Source organism: Elephantulus edwardii, unplaced genomic scaffold, assembly GCF_000299155.1.
Source record: "Elephantulus edwardii isolate Elephantulus edwardi_28Jun2011 unplaced genomic scaffold, EleEdw1.0 scaffold00126, whole genome shotgun sequence".
In the NCBI taxonomy this organism is placed as follows: Eukaryota; Metazoa; Chordata; class Mammalia; order Macroscelidea; family Macroscelididae; genus Elephantulus; species Elephantulus edwardii.
The window spans coordinates 8,328,919-8,335,148 of NW_006399876.1; positions in this window are offsets into that span (position 1 = coordinate 8,328,919).

A 6,230-nucleotide genomic window follows, 5' to 3' on the forward strand; every position below is an offset into this window, starting at 1 on the left:
ACACGGGCTACAGACTGACAGCCCGCTCACGCTGACCCGACAGCAAGGAGTCCGGTTCCTTTCCATTTTTCAAGGTGGAGGAAAAGTGCTGGGAGGAAGGAGATGAGGCCAGGAAAAAACCCCCTTTTTTCCAGAATGGAAAATGAGGTGGTGGTAGTTGTGGGCTTTGAGCCGGCGCCAACCCATAGCTGACCCTCCAGCGGGTTTTCAACGGGAGGAGACTGCCCGTCCTTCTCCTGGAGAGCAGCTGGTGGCCTCCAAAAAGTACATAGATGTGCACCCCAGCTTGGTCCATTCCACTGTGGATGCTGATGCCCTAAGACCAGCAGTTCCTCGGACCCGGAAAGCACATCAGGTAGAGAAATCTCTACTGCTTGCGGTTTAGGCATTCGTTTTGGTTTGGGCTTGTTTGGTTGGTTGGGGATTTTCTAGAGATAAACTTCCTTCTAACACACACACATGAAATCAATTCATTCTGCATTCACTCGTGTTTTCAAGTTGAGACTGGAAATATAAATACCTATGATCACAATTCTGGTGCCTACTGAGCTGGGCTGCAGAGCCAAGATGAGCGGGTGGTCTGCATCCATCAGCTGTTCCACAGGAGAGAGAGGAGCGATCTTCTCCTAATGCGATTTACAGCCTCTGAAAACCCACTGGCGAGTCAGCTACCAGTCAAGTTCGACAGCAATCACGTTTTTATTGTAACAGCTCAGGTCAGTGTGCAGACATCAAGACAACTGATCTCATTTCAACCCCTCAAAACATAACTTGTTCCTGAAATGTCAATGGCTGAGTTGTAACTGTCACTCCCCAAGCGTACACAACTAAGTTTTTAAAAAGTACCTCTGCTTTTCATTCCTGCTGCCAGAGGGGAAAAAAATCAAAACCACTCTCTCCAAAGCCTAATTACCCAATTAATGAAGTTCTTGTACATTATCTCCCCATCTCCCCAGCACCCCTGCAACTCCACTAACCTACAGGCCATTTTTCCCAAGCTCACTTGGACTGATTACCTCATGTGGAAGACATCGCTATAACCCCCATTTTACTCTACCATCACTTGAAATTGTTTATTCATTTTTACACTACCCCATTCCCTGAAAATATTTGGTCTAGCTCTTGATAACCAAAAGGAGAGACCTGACTTTAGCCTTTCTCAACTTAAGAAAATCTAGGCACTAGACTTGAAAACAAATACTGGTAAATGTCTATCACTAGTAAATGTTTCTCTCCCTCAGAGAAAGGCAGGTGGTCCCAATAAGGTGGTAACCTCCAATAACTGCTTTTGCAAGACGCTTAAGATAAATCTGTATTATCTCCACACTTATGTTCACTTACCCAAGAACGCAAGTTATGAACTGGAAAGGCCAATTCCAATTAAAGACATCTGGTCCAAATACTCTACCTCCACTTCAACTAAAGAGAATGAGTAAATGGAATGATTTTTGTTTTTTAAAAGTGCCTTGTCTGGAACCCTGAGTGAGAGCTGTTGGGAGTTAAAATTTGTTGGCCAGACTAACAAACCCCCAATAAACAAAGTAACTTTTCCAGTCATCCAGGTTTTGTCAGAGCCCAAAAAATACTGTGGCTGTAAACTTTTAGCAAAAGGGATAATAATATACTTGCACATAACTGTTAATTCTTTTGAAATGAGGGAAAATTCCAATTTACAAGTATATATACCTTTATGTCAGTAGAAAACTTATATCTGCTTAAGTTTAGTAGTCTTGTTTCATTTCCATGGAACTGGGAGGGGGGGGAATGTGCAACAATTTTTTTAAAGGGGGGAGGGATGAGTAAACCTAGTAACTCACTCTGGTTTCTGGTCCAGAAGCTAGTGACTAGTAAAAAGCTAAGCCACCAGTATTCTTTATAACTTTCAGAGAAAGCCACTTGGATAAAAGTCGGCTAAGCATGCTTCCTAGGCCCCAATTCCACTGCCAGGCACACCATCTTCTTCCCCCACTAACTGCAATGTGGTTCACTCTGAACACTCATAGCCCCATGAGAACTGTGCTCCACAGAGTTTTGGAAGATCACAGGGCCTCTCTTCCCCGGCACCTTTTGGGGACACTCAAATCCAGCCTCAGCAGCTCATCATCACACTGGCCACTGGAAGCAGGATAGGTCTTTCTTCTGAGTTACCACCTGGGATTCCAAACCACTGTTATGTGCCATCAAGCAGACTCAGTGACTCTGCACAAGAGCTCTGAACCCTGCTCTGTCCTGAGCCAATCTCCTGGTCTCTGACATACCTACCCTCATTACCTCAGTTATTTTGTCAATACATCTCATCCAGGCTTCTCTTCTCCTGTACTGTCACCAGATCCTTCCAAGCATATCCTGCCCTAAGTACATCGAGACAGAGCCTCAAAATCCTTGCTTCCAAGGAGCAGTGTGGTTTCACCCTCTCCAATACAGACCTCTTTGTTCTCTTGACAGTCCATGGTGTGTTCAATAGTCTTCTCTAGCACAGTTCAAAAGGCATCAATTCTTCTGACATCCTTAAGTGACTGTCCAGTTCTGATGCAGCGCAAGTAATTGCAAAGACTATGGCCTGGTATTCCAACCCACAGTGAGCCTATATGACAGAAAACTATCCCATGATACAGTCTTTATGGAAGCAGATCATTTGGTTGTTTCCATGGAAGCAACTGATGGGTTTAAAGACATCTATCTGTATTCTGATTAGCAGGCTAAGGATTTAACCACTGCACCTGGAGCTTCCTTTACACGCTCTTCATTTCTGTTGAGTCAGAACAAGCCAAAGGTTACCCTCCAGTGGGTTTCGAAGGTTATAGATCGCACATTAGGGTATTACCTATCTTTCTCCTGCAGAGATACTGGGAGATCCAAACTGTCAGAGGAGCAGCTTTAGGATTAGCAGAGTGACTCCCCATGGACCATGCCACCAGAGCATCCTTGAGATTTGAGATTAGTGAAACTGCTAGTTAATCCCATCACCTAAAAGTCACTTATAAATACCAGTTATTCAACAATTTATTACCGTCACCGTACTAAAGTCACAACTATACCCAAAATATTTTGCTGTGTGCTGCATAGGAGGAGGGGCACTCCAATCTCCCCAAAATATTCTAACATCATTTCTAATAACAAGATGGCTAGCATTTAATAAGACTAAGTATGAAGCCCTGTATTAGTCCCATGATCTCATTTGATCCTTTCAACAGTAATATGGCAGGATTCAAAGGGCTAGCTCAGTCCTAACTTCACCACTTCGTAGCCATGTGGCTTTATTCCCATTTGTAGACCAGGTTTAGACGACTGGTTTTGGTTACTTTGAAGATTAAGTAAATCAACATACAAAAAACACTTTAAATTGTGCCTAACATGTCTTATCTCCATTAAAATAGACGTAGATGAAAAAACTGAGACATGTTCCTCAGATGTCCAAAATCACACCAAAGAGGTACAGCTACTTGGGACATGAGATTTTAGATTCCACAATCTCAATCCCATTATTTGTGCCAAGCAGCCTTCAAGCAAATCCTCTCCAAAGGTTCTTTTTTATTAAAATATTCCAAATGCTCCATCCTCCTTGTACCCTATCATTTTTTTAACACTACTTATTAACTAGCAATCCCTCCTGGTTCTCAACCCAAGAACTAGCTACCTGAGCACAACTAAACAAAATGAGCCACTGTCATCAATTCCAACCTAAGACTCAATGTCTCAAATGTTTTAGAGCTAGACCAGAAACTATTCCCCTCCTGAACTCTAGAGTCTAACCTTTCATGACTTAAAGTCTCTAGTCCCTATACCATTTTGGTGAACATGTAATATTCTATTTTATGATAAGCCCACAAATCTAAGCAATCTATTGTCATTAAGATCTTACCTAACTCATGCTAGCCCACCTATTTCGCCCACTCACTCGGCTAAATAGAGTTTCGCAAGGCATATGCCTGGAGAATTGTCTTGTGAACAGACATAACCACAGGACTGAAGAAAAGGTACCCATCTCATATAAGCTGACCCCTCAGTGACTATTTCATCACCTCCAGAAGCAGCAGCAAAGTCCAAATCTCGGGAGAAAGCAGGCTGGTGAAGACTGAAAGCCTCTACTTAGTTTTGTTTCAGGATCAAAAGCATTTAAAACTTCTCCAGTGAAGCCAAGTTGTAGAGGTGACAGATGTAGAAGTTGCAGGAGTCTTAAGGTAGCCCAACCCTCCCCCCTCCAAAAGTACATTAACCATATGGCCCTCCCTCATCCACTCAAATCAAAGATACAGGACCCTGGAAATCATAAATCTACAAAAAGCAAAGCATGAGAAGTGAGCTATAGAATTAACACAGGTAGCATAATTTAAATAAAAGAGAATGGAGATTTTCAATCAATCTGTGAGAGGAGAAGATAAGCAATTTTAAAGCACCGGTAGCCTGAAGCTGAAGCAAGTGGGTCTGAGGACTGGAAGAAGGCAGGCAGGCAGTGATCACCTAGGCCAGGTCACCAAGAGCTTGGGCTGCAAGGAAAAAGATCAACACTGGCCAGGGGATGGCACATCAAATTGTTTCTCCCAGGGACTCAACAGTGGCAAAACCTTGGCAGGAGAGAGAGGAGGACAGAAAGCAACGCTGACAAACTATTACAAATACACAGACCACAATCACAGTCCTACAACCAACCCTCATTTTCCAGGGTAATCCCCAATTAGCCATCATTCAATTATTCAATCATTCAGTTAGCCATCCAGTCACCCACCCTCATGCAGAAAAGTGTCAAGAAACCTATCCAACAACCCTCCCATTCTTTCCCCATTCTGAAAAAGACATGAAAAGGAACGGCAAACATCTGGAGGCAAAGCAGTGAGCAGGGAAGAACGGCAGGGTACTCTGGCCCAGGACTCTGAGGTCATGCCAGTCAGCATCAATCCACAAAGATCCTAAATGTGAAGAAAGCATGTTTTTACACACCACTGAGCAAGGGAACAGGGCATCTGGGCAAACTATTGTCACGGTCATGTTCACAAGACATTGGAGAAGGCAGAACCAAACCCACCTGAACTCCACTTGATGCACCCACTGCTGCTCCCACCCACCAACGCTGCCCTGCATTCCAGGTCTCCCAAATTTACCTCTAAAACCCCATTCCCAAAGGAAAACTCAGGTGACTTTCCTATTACCCTACCCAATCGGTCTTCCACTTGCCCATCATTAAGCTCAGCCTACAAGTGCCATGTTCCATTTCTATTCACCTCTAGCCCTAGAGCAAAAGTGCAGATAGACTCTTTAATTCTTACCCTACCCAACAAGCCAACTTATTTATGCATGTACCCCAGCCCCTTTCCAACGTACACAACAGCATATCAAATAAAAACTCAGCAAGAAAGGAGCTCTGGTGGCCTAGCGGCAAGAAGGTGCACTGCAATCCCAGAGGTGAGCAGTTCGAGTCCACCAGATGCTCTGCTGGAGGAGTGACAATCTCCTCCTGTACCAGTCAGATCTGATTTGATGGTACACACAAAAAATAATAAAATTTAAAAGCATTTAAAACAAAAGCAAGGAAAAAAAACCACCTCAGCAAGACATCTGAATGTTTCAACCAACAGTGAAAGAGTCCCAGGCGATGATGATGGCAGAGGCTGGCAGGACACAGGAAGGTCACTGCAAGGTGAAGTTCAACGGGTGCTAATACTTGGTCTACAGCCAGAACCCCCTCCATCACACCGGTTTCCAACTGGTGATGCCCCTTCTTTCTCCAAACAGGGCAGTACCAGATGCTGACATCACTCCCACCCTACTCGACCCCCTCTCCTTTTGGGGTCCCACTCCCAGCACTCAAAGCCATGGTCTACAGGACATGCTAGACCATGGAAGCCTATTTCTTTCCCCACTGCTGGCTCTCCTGCCTAAAAAGCCAAACCCCAGAATCACCCTGCTGGAAGCACAGACTGTTTCCAAAGAGGAGTCAAGTCTGGAAACACGGTGATGCGTCGGTAGAAGATAACAGTCAACATGTTTACTGCACATTTGTGTGGTTAAGTCAAGCTGAGGACTGAGAAGTCCAAGCAGCTTGGGCTGAACTCTCCAGCCCTAGGGATGACGATGAGTTCAGTTCCTCCGAGTAGCAAGGAAATCATTCTAATGCCCACATTCAAACCATTTCTTTCCCACCCTAGACTCTGACTCCCCTTAGCGGTCTTGTCTTCCTGGATGTCAAAGTGGCTCCTCTGAAACCGAGTATAATCAAGACAATGACGACCAGG